Below are 13,375 nucleotides of genomic sequence, written 5' to 3' on the forward strand. Positions count from 1 at the left end.
CTGGACTGTAAGCTCCTTGTGGACAGGGAACATGTCTATCAACTCTTTTAAATTTCACTCCCCCACAAAAAATTCTTGATTAATCTTATCGATTGATAAGTGCTCAATCAATACTATCGCTACTACTACTACTAATACACGACTAGTATAAAGCAACAGAGTTTAAAGACACAAAACAGAGAAAACGTATTCTGTAATCCTGCATTTCAGGGAGAAAATTCCGTAGACGCGGTAAATTCTCCGATGTTTACATTAATGATGCATATGGACACTCCATAGCACTTTAAATACAAATCTTTATTCTCTCCTGTTTTTTGTGATTTATCATAATGTCTCTTTCCCGCACTAGATCTTAAGCTCTGGGAGAGCAGGGATTGCATCTACCATCTCTAATGCATATATCTCTCCCAGCGTGGCTCGGTGGAAAAGAGCCTGGGCTTCGGAGTCAGAGGTCATGAGTTCGACTCCCGGCTCTGCCACTTGTCAGCTGTGTGACCATGGGCGAGTCACTTCTCTTCTCTGCGCCTCAGTTCCCTCATCTGTAAAATGGGGATTAACTGTGAGCCTCACGTGGGACAACCTGATTACCCTGTATCTATCCCACCACTTAGAACAGCGCTCTGCACATAGTAAGCGCTTAACAAATACCAACATTATTATTATTAAGTTCTTAAACCTCATTCTCTGCACACAGCAAGCACGCATTAAATACTAATGACTATCTGTCCCTCTCCATTTCCACCTATTCTGGGTTAATAATAATAATAATAATAATGTTGGTATTTGTTAAGCGCTTACTATGTGCAGAGCACTGTTCTAAGCGCTGGGGTAGACACAGGGGAATCAGGTTGTGCCATGTGGGGCTCACAGTCTTAATCCCCATTTTACAGATGAGGGAACTGAGGCACAGAGAAGTGAAGTGACTCGCCCACAGTCACACAGCTGACAAGGGGCAGAGCCAGGATTCGAACCCATGACCTCTGACTCCAAAGCCCGTGCTCTTTCCACTGAGCCATGCCGCTTCTCCAGGGTTGGCACCTGAAGATTATCATTAACCAAATACTTTCAGAACCAGAATTTGGATTGGAACTGCTGAGAGGCATAGTGGATATTATCTTCAATCAGTGGTATTTTTGAGCACTTTTTGTCTGGCACTGTTCTAAGCGTTTGGGAGAGTACAATACAGCAGAGATGGAAGCCCTGTTCGCCTGCCCGCGAGGAGCTTACAGTCTAGAGGGAAAGATGTAGTAAATTAATGTAAATAAACAAATTATGGATGTCTACAGCTCTCTACCTACTTTCTACCTTCTACCCACTCCCTCTATGCCAAATCACCATTCTCTCCAACTTCAAACCATGCTAAGGTCATATCTCCTCCAGGAGGCCTTCCCTGATTGATCCCACTTTTTCCCAGTTCACTCTCCCTCCTGCATCCCCTGGGCACTTCAGTCTGCGACCTTTGGATAGTTGATATTCGTCCCATCCCCAACCTCACAGCACTTATGCACATATCTTCAGGTTATATATTATAAATTATTTATTCATATTACTGTCTGTCTCTCTCTCTGGACTGTGAGCTCAATATGGGCAAGGAACGTGTCAGTTAATTGTGTTGTATTGTACTCTCCCAAGTGCTTAGTACAGTGCTCTGCACATAGTCAGTACTCAATGAGTGCAACTGATTGATTTTTGTGTATAGAAGAAGTGCAGGAAACAGCAGCGTGAAATGTACTACCTCCTTTTTGACTTTGGCCGTAACTACTAACTGACTGGTGGTTAGTATCAGACCGGAAGGATTTTTGTATTAAATTTCCCCTTTCATTAACGAAGGAAAGCAAGGACCTTATGTATCTTTCCCACAACCGCTGACGACACCACTGTCCTCCATGTCTACGAAGCCTGAAACCTTGGTTTTATCCTTGATTTTGCACTTTCATTTAACCCTCACATTCAGTCTTCTATTAAATTACATCAGTTTTTCTCCACATTTCCTGGTTCCCTCTCCACCCCACCGGTTTTCACTCTGGTGCAAACACTCAGATCCCAACTTGACTTCTGTATCAATCTCTTGCCTCCAATCTCTCTCCTCTCCAGTTTATATTTCACTCGGCTGCCTGGATCACTTTTCTCATCAGATACCAAAGTGTGGTATCTGATGGGATTTGCATACCTTTAAAAGAGGGGATTACTCCCATCTTTCAAATCCCTCCCCAAATCACATCTCCTCTAAGAGGCCTTCCCTGTCTTAGCCCTCATTTCACCTATTCACTCTCCCTTCTTCATTACTTATGAACTTGGATCTGTTCTCACTTAGCCCTTGATATTTACCCCAACTTCAGCCCTACAGTATTAATATTCATATCTTTACAGTCTGCCATTTACCCTATCTGCAGTAATAATGATAAAAACAGTAATTGTGGTTTTTGTTAAGTGCTCACGATGTGCCGGGCACTGAATTTAAAGCTGAAGTGGATACAAGAAAATGGGTAAGATGTAGTCCCCGTCCCACGTGGGGCTCATAATCTTAATCCCCATTTTACAGATGAGGTAACTGAGGCTCAGAGAAATGAAATGACTCGTCCAAGGTCACACAGCAGACAGGTGGCAGAGCAGGGATTAGAACCCTGGTACCTCTGACTCTCCAGCCTGTACTCTATAAGTTGGTATTTGGTATTTGTTAAGTGCTTACTATGTGCAGAGCACTGTTCTAAGCACTGGGGTAGTTACAGGGTAATCAGGTTGTCCCACGTGAGGCTCACAGTCTTAATCCCCATTGTACAGATGAGGGAACTGAGGCGCAGAGAAGTTAAGTGACTTGCCCACGGTCACCCAACTGACAAGTGGCAGAGTCGGCATTCGAACCCATGACCTCTGACTCCCAAGCCCGGGCTCTTTCCACTGAACCATGCTGCTTCTCTTCCACTAGGCTATGTTGTATCTTAATGTCCGTCTCTCCCTCTAGACTGTGAGCTCTACGTGGGTAGAGGTCATGTCTTCCAACTCTGTCTTATTGTATTCTCCCAGTGCTTAGTACGGCAGTCAACAAATACCATTAATTGCTCTACTGATTGAGAAGACATCACACAATACAAACAGAAGAAAAGATTTAGGTCCGCTCGTAAATAGTTTAAAGATACGATCAAATAAGTTATTAATAATGTGTAGTTTGTTTTTCAGAGAAGTTACATAATATATCAACATAACTGAATTAAGCAGAGATTCAGGAAATCTCTCTAGTTAGCACCCAGCTAAAGCCCCTAGCATTTAAAAATGACATTGAACATTTGCAGGTTTGGAAACGTTTATGTAAGAATTTGACATGTTCTTGAATACAAGTGGACTTAGGCTATAAAAATATCTTTAGAAGGCTGAGAGGTGTGAGTATGACCAGGGAAAATGATGTTTCATTAAGTTAATAGCATCAATCTATCAGACCCTGGAAAAAAATAACCATAACCTACTAATTGAGAGATTTCAGGACTGTTTTAAACAATAAAAGGGATAACAAGAGCATGGGCAGATCTGAATTGGAAAGGAGATATGAGGTGGAAATTTTGGAACTTAGCTAATGATTCTTCACGTTTTTAGTCAAAGCTGTGCTTTTTGAACTCTAGTCTGTCTTTTTAAGAAAACAAAGAGTGATTAGAATAAGAAATATATATATATGTGGAATAAGCTGCTATAAGTGAACGTATCTTTTGAATTCACTGCTTCGCCTTTGCGCTTGAATTTGCACCCTCCATTCGCCCCGCCCTCAGCTCCACACCACTTAACGTATATGTCTGTGATTTATTTACTTATATTAATGCTTGTCTCCTCCTCTAGACTGAAAGCTCGCTGTGGCTAGAGAATGTGTCTACCAACCCCTTTATATTATGCTTCCCCAAACACTTAGTATAGTGCTCTGCACACAATGAGCGCTCGATAAATACAAGTGATTGCTTGATTGAACCATGCTCAAATATTGAAGTTGATCCTTATGCATGTGATTGATGAAAACCAACAATTGATGAAGGTGTAGGGCAGAGAATAACCAGAATTGGATTTGAGTTTGGCCAAATAAGATAGCATGACAATAGAGTAAGAATGGAAAAGACATTAAATTGTAAAAAATGCAGCGGGAGTGTTCCGCTGCAAATGCCTTGCTTTATGGAAACATCTATTACTGTTGGGATGGAAAGAATCATTGTTATGGCCAAAGGAGTACAAGACCCTAACGAAGCAACATGTAGAATCGATTACAAAGGACAGCAGCACCCTTTGGCAGCTTACATTGAGCAAGGATTTGGATTTGTTAAGGCAGGAAAGAAAAATCCAAAGGCTTGATCCTAGATCAGGATAAAGCCATAAAGCTAAAATACAAGTTCAGGTTGGACACAGTCCCCATCCCAAATTGGGCTCACAGGCTAACAAATTCCAGAATAAAAAAAGGAGGGAGTAAGATTCAATCCCGGTTTTACGGATAAGGAACTGAGACAGAGAAGTTAAGCGACTTGCTCAAGGTCACACAGCAGATCAGGTGACAGAACTGAGACTAGAACCCAGGTCTTCTGACTCCCAGGACCGTGTTCTTTCCGGTAGGCCACGATGCTTCTCAGTGTTGTGATGTTTGCTGGATTTCCTCCTCTGTGGTGAAGGTAGATCCTTTCTACCCCAAAGAGATACTGCGGGAGTGTGTTTGGAACAACAGAATCTTCAGTATTGTTACTGCGGTTGAAAATATATTCATATAATAAAGTGATAATATAATCAGAAGACTTTTAAAATTCAGTCCCATCAATCAATGCTATGTATTGAGCGCTTACTGTTTGCAGAGCACTGTAGCTAGCATTTTGGAGAGTACAGTAGCTCCCTGCAGTCTAGATGGGGAGACAAACATTAAGTAAACAAAATATGGAAAAGTTCCTAAGTGCTGGAGGGCTGAGATTGGGGTGAATATCAAGTGTTTAAAGACTACATTCCTTGGGTTTTAGGGGAAAAAAGGAAGACGTATTGTCTTAGAGCAATTTTAGGTCAGTCTTTGTTTTGAAAAATTTAAGCAATAATGAATTGAGGTCACATACAGGTCTGTGGGTGTAAAATTGACTTTAAGGTCAGTGTTTATACAGATGTGTGTACGCGATAAGGAATGGAATGTATTCAATTAAGATTTTGGTATCAGGAAATACGCATTTATAGACTGTGTGGGAGAAGGAGGTGAGAAAAAGGAAAACACTATTATTTGGATCGAGTAACATCCTGGGACTAATCGTTCAATTTTCAAATTAAAAAGAGAGCCAATATTGGGAGTGATTAACTGATGAAATCTTAACTTATTACATATAAAATCCTCACTTTGACTGATTCGACTTGTTTTTCTTTTTAATAACACATATTCCAGGTCTTTTTAAATACACTAAAAAACAAGAGCTATATCCCAGAAAGATAAATCAATTGATAGCCAGAGAAGTAACTTCCTTGTCATGGTTTTCCCTGTATGGCAATGGGCTCTGGAAAATTTTTCTGTAAAAGCCCAAGTTGAAAAGGCATGTAAAATGGAATCAACCTTCAGCATGATCAAATGGAAGAGTGTTCATTTAAACCGAGAGTCGACACACATCTTGGAAGTTATTAGTGCAACAGGAAGATTCATAAAATAATCATAACAAAACTGCAATTAAAACCACAGACTAATGCGAAGAAAATTGAAACCATAACTAAGGACTGCTACTCAGTCATGTAATTTTCTGGGGTGCTCAATGCTTGGGCACATTTTCTAGAAGTAGGAGTTTCTGGGATTGAAGCCATCCTGAATGGCATCACTAGATGGCAGGGTTAATGGTGGATCAATCACCCAGTCAATTGATCAGTGATATTTTCTGATCACTTACTGGGTGCATAATACTGTATTAAGTGCTTGGGAGAGTAAAATACATTGGAGGGGGTAGACAAGATCCCTGACCACAAGAAGTTTACAGTCTAGAGGTTCAAAATGCTGGTCTCATTCTCCCCTTCTCTTCCTCCTCCTCTCTTTCTCCCCTCTCCCCCTCCAGCCTACTCAACGCCTTGGCAAATGCACAAGAACAAAGATATAGGGGAGCAGAATTGGGTCAAATTTGACATTCATGTCCAAAGATTTTATTACATTCCCCTCATTTTCACATTTCAGTCAAAATGTGAGTCACACGGGAACCAACTATAAATCGGGGGTGGGAAGGTAAATAAAGTCCCTTAGGGTTTAAGCCTTCTACTATTCCAACTCTCAGCTAACCACTGAAAAGCCTCAATAATATCAATCCTAAATATGATTCATCTTCAAATATGAGTCAGGTAGAAGCCAAAATTTTGTCTATTTAACTTTCCTCTGAATATTTGTAGAGATGATAGATCGCAGTGTCCACTGTTAGACTTTCACTCATAATTTCTTTTAATGTTTGCCTTCCCTGCTTAAATGCAAGCTTCTCGAGGACAGATATCATATCTACCAACTCTACTGTGCTCTCCCGAACACTTAATTCGGTGTTCTCTACAGAGTAAGCATTCTATAAATACTACTGTTTGATCGATGATTGATAGATTCTATAGGTTTTTAGAGCCTTGCAGGAAAGGAATCTATTTGAAGATAACAAACATAGTGATTCCTGTCCTTGGGAAACTTAAAATCTCGTGGGGGAGATACAGAACAATATAATGTACAGCTGTGGATATAATAATGACAATAAGAATGGTATTTGTTAAGTGCTTGCTATGTGCCACGCACCGTTCTAAGTGGTGGGGTAGATACAAGGTCATCAGGTTGTCCCACATGGGGCTCACAGTTCTTAATCCCCATTTTACAGATGAGACAACTGAGACACAGAGAAGTTAAGTCACTTGCCCAGGGTCACACAGTAGACGGGTGGCAGAGCTGGGATTAGAACCCATGTCCTCTGGCTCCCAAGCCCGTGCTCTTGACACTAGGCTAAGCTGCTTCTCTGAAATCAATCAGTGGAATTTATTGAGTCCTTACTGCGTGCAGAGCACTGTACTAAGCACTTGGGAGAGCGCGGTACAATAAAGTTAGTAGACACTTTCCTTGACCACAAGGAACTTACAGCCTAGAGGGGGAGATAGACATTAAAGTAAATTACAGATAGGGAAAATGAAAGAGCATAAGTCTTATGGGTCTGGGAGTGTTGCGAATATCACACTCGATATAAAATCCTCACTTTGACTCATTCAACTTGTGTTCTTTTTAAAAACACAAATTCTAGGTCTTTCTCAATATGCTAAAAAACAAGAACTATATCCTGGAAGATAAATCAATTGATAGCCAGAGCAGTAACTTCCTTTCATGGTTTTGCCTGCAAGAGAACGAGCTCTGGAAAATTCTTCTGTAAAAGCCGAAGTTGAAAATGCCAGTAAAACGGAATAAACCTTCAGCATGAAGTGTTTAAGGGGTTGAGCTCCAAGTGCATAAGGGATGCAGAAAGGAGGTTGAATAGGAGAAATGAAGGCTTAGTCAGGGGAGGGTTCTTGGAGGAGATGTGATTTTCCGAGGGCTTTGAAGGTGGGGGCGAGCGGTGGTCTGTCAGATGGGAAGCGGCAGAGAGTACCAGGCCAGAGGGAGGACGTGGCCAAGGGGATCGGCATCAAGATAGACGAGATTGAGGTACAGTGAGTAGGTTGGCATTAGAGTAGCCAAGCGTGTGAGCGGGATTGTAGTAGGAGATAGAACCGTTAGGAGTTCAGCAAGGTAAGGTAGGAGGAACAGTACAGTGTTTAAGTGCTTTAAAGCTGAAGGTAAGGAGTTTCTGCTTTATGAGGAGGGGGGTGAGTAAGAGTTGGAGATTTTTGAAGAGTGGGGAGATGTGGACTGAGCACTTTGATAGAAAAATGATCCAGGTAGAAGAGTGAAGGATGGCCTGGAGTGGAGGATACAGGAGACAGGGAGCTCAGCTAGGAGACCGATGCAGTAATCAAGGAGAGATAGGATAAGTGCTTGAATCAGATTCTAGAGATGTTGGGAAGGTAGAACTGACAGGATTTGGTGACACAATGAATATGTAGGGGCTGAATGAGAGAGGTGGGTCAAGGATAATGCTTGTGGGACAGGGAGGATGGTTGTTATTGTCTACAGTGTTGGGAAAATCTTGGGGAGATCAGGTTTTTGGTGGAAAGATGTGTTCTTTGGACACGTGTACTTAGGATAGCAGACTAAGTAAATCAGTACATTCACAAATGTTGTCGGGTTGTGAGTGCTGAGGGTGATAGTTGGGAGGATACGAATGGGGGATGATAAAAATGAGGTGGGGAAGACCTCCTCAAAGAGGTTTAGCTGGGTGAGAACGTCAAAGGTAAATGTTCAGTAGTGTCGTGCACACGGTAAGCACTCAGTATAATAATGTTGGTATTTGTTAAGCGCTTACTATGTGCTGAGCACTGTTCTAAGCGCTGGGGTAGACATAGGGGAATCAGGTTGTCCCACGTGGGGCTCACAGTCTTAATCCCCATTTTACAGATGAGGGAACTGAGGCACAGAGAAGTTAAGTGACTTGCCCACAGTCACACAGCCGACATGTGGCAGTATATCAAGTGATGATGAAAAATGGGGAGAACAGTGATCTGGTCAATGAAGGCTTGGATCCTAGGTGTCAAAAGAGTTCAGAGATTCTAGGGAGGGTGAGGGTTGGCAGTGAAAAGGTTTCAGGGAGCTAATAGAACTAATATAATCAGAAACCCACCATTTTGGGTCCTTTTTACCCTGCCTGGAAACACTCAGGTGCTGTGAGAGAGCTCAATTGATCAATCAATCGGTGGTAGTTACTGAACACTTACTGTACGCAGAACACTATACTAAGTGCTTGGAAGAGTACAAAATAACGCAGTTTATTAATAATAATGAATTATGGTACTTGTTAAGCTCTCAGTATGTGCCAAGCATTGTTCTAAGCGCTTAAATAGTTACAAGTCAATCAGATTGGACATAGTCCTTGTCCCAAATGGGGCTCACCTTCTTAATCCCCAGTTTTACAGATGAGGTAACTGAGGTCCAGAGAAGTGACGTGACTTGGTCAAGATCATATAGCATTCATTCATTCATTCAATAGTATTTATTGAGCGCTTACTATGTGCAGAGCACTGTACTAAGCACTTGGAATGTACAAACTGGTAACAGTTAGAGACAGTCCCTGCCCTTTGACTGGTTTACAGTCTAATCTAATCTACAGCAGACATACAGATGGAGCTAGAATTAGAACCCAGCTCCTTCTGACTCCTAGGCCTCTGCTCTATCCACTAAGCCACGCTGTTTCTCTTCTACCAACACAATTGGTGGACACATTTCCCACTCACGATGATCTTACAGTCTAGAGGGGGAGAGAGACATTAATATCAGTCAATCGGAATGTCCTCCCTCCTTACCTCCGCCAAACTAATTCTCTTCCCCTCTTCAGAGCCCTCCTGAGAGCTCACCTCCTCCACGAGGCCTTCCCAGACTGAGCTTCCCCTTTTCCCTCTGCTCCCCTCTCCCTTCCCCTCCCCTCAGCACTGTGCTCATTTGTATATATTTTTATGACCCTATTTATTTTGTTAATGAGGTGTACATCCCCTTGATTCTATTTATTGCTATTAAGTTGTCTTGTTTTTGTCCGTCTGTTTCCCCCGATTAGACTGTAAGCCCATCGATGGTCAGGGATTGTCTCTATCTGTTGCCGAATTGTACATTCCAAGCACTTAGTACAGCGCCCTGCACATAGTAAGCGCTCAAGAAATACTACTGAATGAATGAATCAGTGGTATTTAGTGAACTGTTACTCAGCAAGGAAACCTGTACTAAGCACTAAGCTGGGATAAACAAGTCTGGAAGTCCAGTTCGGACAGTTGTGCGAGCTATCACCCTTTCATCCCCATCAACACTACCTGAATACCAAGATTTAAGCATTTTTAGTTTACTCAAGAAGACCTCTCACAGTGAAGAAACAGGTACCTTAGATGCATGTTTCATACAACCTGCTTCGGTGCCCATTATTGTTGAACCGCTTGGTTTTGTAGTTCTATTTCTCTGATACTGAAGATTTTCCCACTCTTCTCCCCACTGCACCTGGCATTACAGCATACAAAGAAGTACAACTTTGATCTAGGGCACATCCTCCTTTCTTGATGAAAGACCCAGGCCAGACCCCATCCTTTTCAAGATGGTTCCAACGTTTCCTCATCAGAGAAGCTAAGCATGAGATTGGAGATTTACAGATGTGAAGAACAATTACCTGCCCTACGAAAACCTATCCTTTACACAGCTGTGGGGCTGGGCTGAAACAAGATGGCCCCACTCTTTTGTGCACCAGTCCCGTTTGGGCTTCCCTTCGTAAATATTCTTTGTGCACTTGGCAACTCCCAAGATGTAACCTTTCGTCTCCCTCTTTACAATTTCCTTCAAAATGAGAGAAGTCCTTGCCTTCTCCTCATCTAGAAATAATTATTTAACCGTTAGGATCAAAAGAAAAAAAAATCAAAGATCAAGCTTGCTACCGTAAGAGTAAAAATGATGACTGGTAAATAAACCTTGGTAGCAACTACAGAAACTGTAAAACTAGAGAAACAGACATTCTGTTTTTAGAAATGTAAACTAATAGCCTCACTTCTCTCTTTTCCCTTCTTTTGGCTTTGAGAAGACCATAGACTGTAAGCTTACTGAGGACAGTTTGGTTCTTTGTGCGTGTGTGTGTGAGAGAGAGAAATTTAACTTTATATATACTCTTGATGAGAATGATGGCATTTCTCGACTGTAGGCTAATTGCGAGCAGGGAACATGTCTACCAACTCTTTTGTACTGTCCTCCTCCAAGCATTGAGTACCATGCTCTGCATATGACAAACACTCAAAAATACCACTGGTTGCTTGATCGATTAATTGGTGCTCATAAACACCATGTTCTCTGGACAAAACCAAACATTTCTTCGGCTTTCTCACTAGTCTCCCTCAAGGCAGTCTGTCCTCCCTTCAGTCTACACTACACGCTGTTCCGTGAGTGACCTTTCTTGGAACTTGGCTCAGCAATTGCATCTCCATTCCTAATAGTCTCCAATAGCTTCACAACTCCCTCCACATTAATCAAAAACTCCTCCCAAAGGGCTTCAAGACTCTTGGCTGGCTCTTCCTATCTTAGAAGTAAACTCTCTCTACTTGGTCCTCCCCAAGCTCACCATCTTTGCTCCTCCCAAGCTCCTCATCTGTCTGAGTTATCGCTCTTGACTTTCTTGCTTCTGGCCCCTTACTGACACGCTTCCACTGGCCCGGAGCTCTCTCCCCGCAACAATCCTCTGGATCGTAGCTCTCCCCATGTTCAAAGTTCTACTATTAATAATAATGTTGGTATTTGTTAAGCGCTTACTATGTGCAGAGCACTGTTCTAAGTGCTGGGGTAGATACAGGATGATCAGGTTGTCCCACGTGGGGCTCACAGTCTTCATCCCATTTTACGGATGAGGGAACTGAGGCACAGAGAGGTTAAGTGACTTGTCCACAGTCACACAGCTGACAAGTGGCAGAGCCGGGATTCGAACCCATGACCACTGATTCCCAAGCCCGGGCTCTTTCCACTGAGCCACGCTGCTTCTCAATCCTACCTCATCTGGGATGCTTTCCCCATGTAATTCACCACACACTTCATCATCCCAAACTTACCTTTAGCACATTTATATTTATATATATTTATATATAGCACATATATATTGTAATTACGGGATATGTGATTTGGGTTTTAGTGTTTTATTCCCGGCTCCACCACTAGCCTGCTGCGTGACCTTGGACAAGTCACTTATCTTCTCGGTGCCTCAGTTTTCTCATCTGTAAAATGAAGGTTCAGTGCCTGTTCTTCCTTCTTAGGTAGAATGTCAGTTCTGATTATCTTGTATCGATCCCGGCGATTAGTACAATGCTTGGCGCACAGTGAGCTCTTAACAAATACCATAATGAATATCTAAATCTTACTTTTAACTTTTCCATTCCTTTTCCAAGTGAACGATTTAAGAACAAGAGTTCCCCAGCTCTGATCTAGCCCGAGTCTGGAGTAAAAACCCACTTTATCTCCGAGTCCAAACTGTGGATGGGGAAAATGTAGAAATAAGGGATTGGTTTCCTAGTTTTGAGGCTGATTGTTCTGGGCTGTAGTTTACATTTTAGTTTATGGCTTTATCTGGATTGCCTCTTGCCTGCTTTTTGATTGCACTTTTGATTAAAAATGAGTGGCCAGCAACCATTTGATCTGGGGAACCTTCCTCTCTCTCCGGCATGTACAACCAGGCTTCTGAAGAGCTGCCATTCTAACCCTGGCTGAACTCCTTGTCTCCCTGCTTTATTCCTTCTGAATAACCCGGAAGGGAGGCGTGTCGTTATCCCGCTCCTAATTCCATGCACATCAGCAAGAAATCTGAACCTTACGGAAGGAGAGGGCGGGGGCCATGCCTCGCTGCAAGGCATCGATCCGGAAATGGGCAGGGAGGAACTTAGGAGTCAAAGATGTTTTTGAAGGCTCATCTCCTCCTCTCTTCCCTGCCTAAATCCTCCTTCCCTCTTCTCCCCCTCCCTTCTGCGTCACCGGGACTTGCTCCCTTTATTCATCCTCGCTCCCAGCGCCACAGCACCTATGTCCATATCTGTCATTTATATTATTGCCCGTCTCTCCCTCTAGGCTGTGAGCTTGTTGTGGGCAGGGAATGTGTCTGTTTATTGTTATATTGTACTCTCCCAAGGGTTTAGTACTGTGCTCTGCACACAGTAAGCGCTCAATAAATTCAAATGAATGAATGAATGAACTTCCTCTCTTCTAGTCTCCCGTTCTCCTCTACCATCTCACCATTTTTACTACCACCAGAGCAACCGTGCCCAACCCTTTCAAAAAGTGCCTGTCCCGTTCAGTCCCTACTCACCACTCTCTCCCTCTCACCATCTTCTTATTCAGACATACATGGCCCAAGGCCTCCCACTAAATGTCCCACTCTCTCTCCCTCAGTATGGAACTTGGACAATCTTCCAATTCCCTGCCAAATAGAGAGAAGCAGGGTGGTCTAGTGGAAAGAGCACGGACCTGGGTGTCAGAAGACCTGGGTTCTAATCCCGGCTCCGCTTCTTGTCTGCTGTGTGGCCTTGGACAAGTTAGTTCACTTCTCTGGGCCTCAGTTACTTCATCTGTAAAATGGGGAGCAAGAGTGTGAGGCCCTTGAGGGACAGGGACGGTGTCCAAACGGATTAACTTGTATCTACCCCAGAGCTTAGTACAAGCCTGGCACATAGTAAAGCCCTTAATACCACTCAAAAAAAAGCGGGGTGCTCAGGAGTTGCCCTGGAATATTGCTACAGGTTTGCTGGAAGTCCATATGCTTCCAGGAAATGGCACCTCTGACGGCTTCATATTCTG

The sequence above is a fragment of the Ornithorhynchus anatinus genome, chromosome 12 (genome assembly GCF_004115215.2).
Source record: "Ornithorhynchus anatinus isolate Pmale09 chromosome 12, mOrnAna1.pri.v4, whole genome shotgun sequence".
NCBI lineage: Eukaryota > Metazoa > Chordata > Mammalia > Monotremata > Ornithorhynchidae > Ornithorhynchus > Ornithorhynchus anatinus.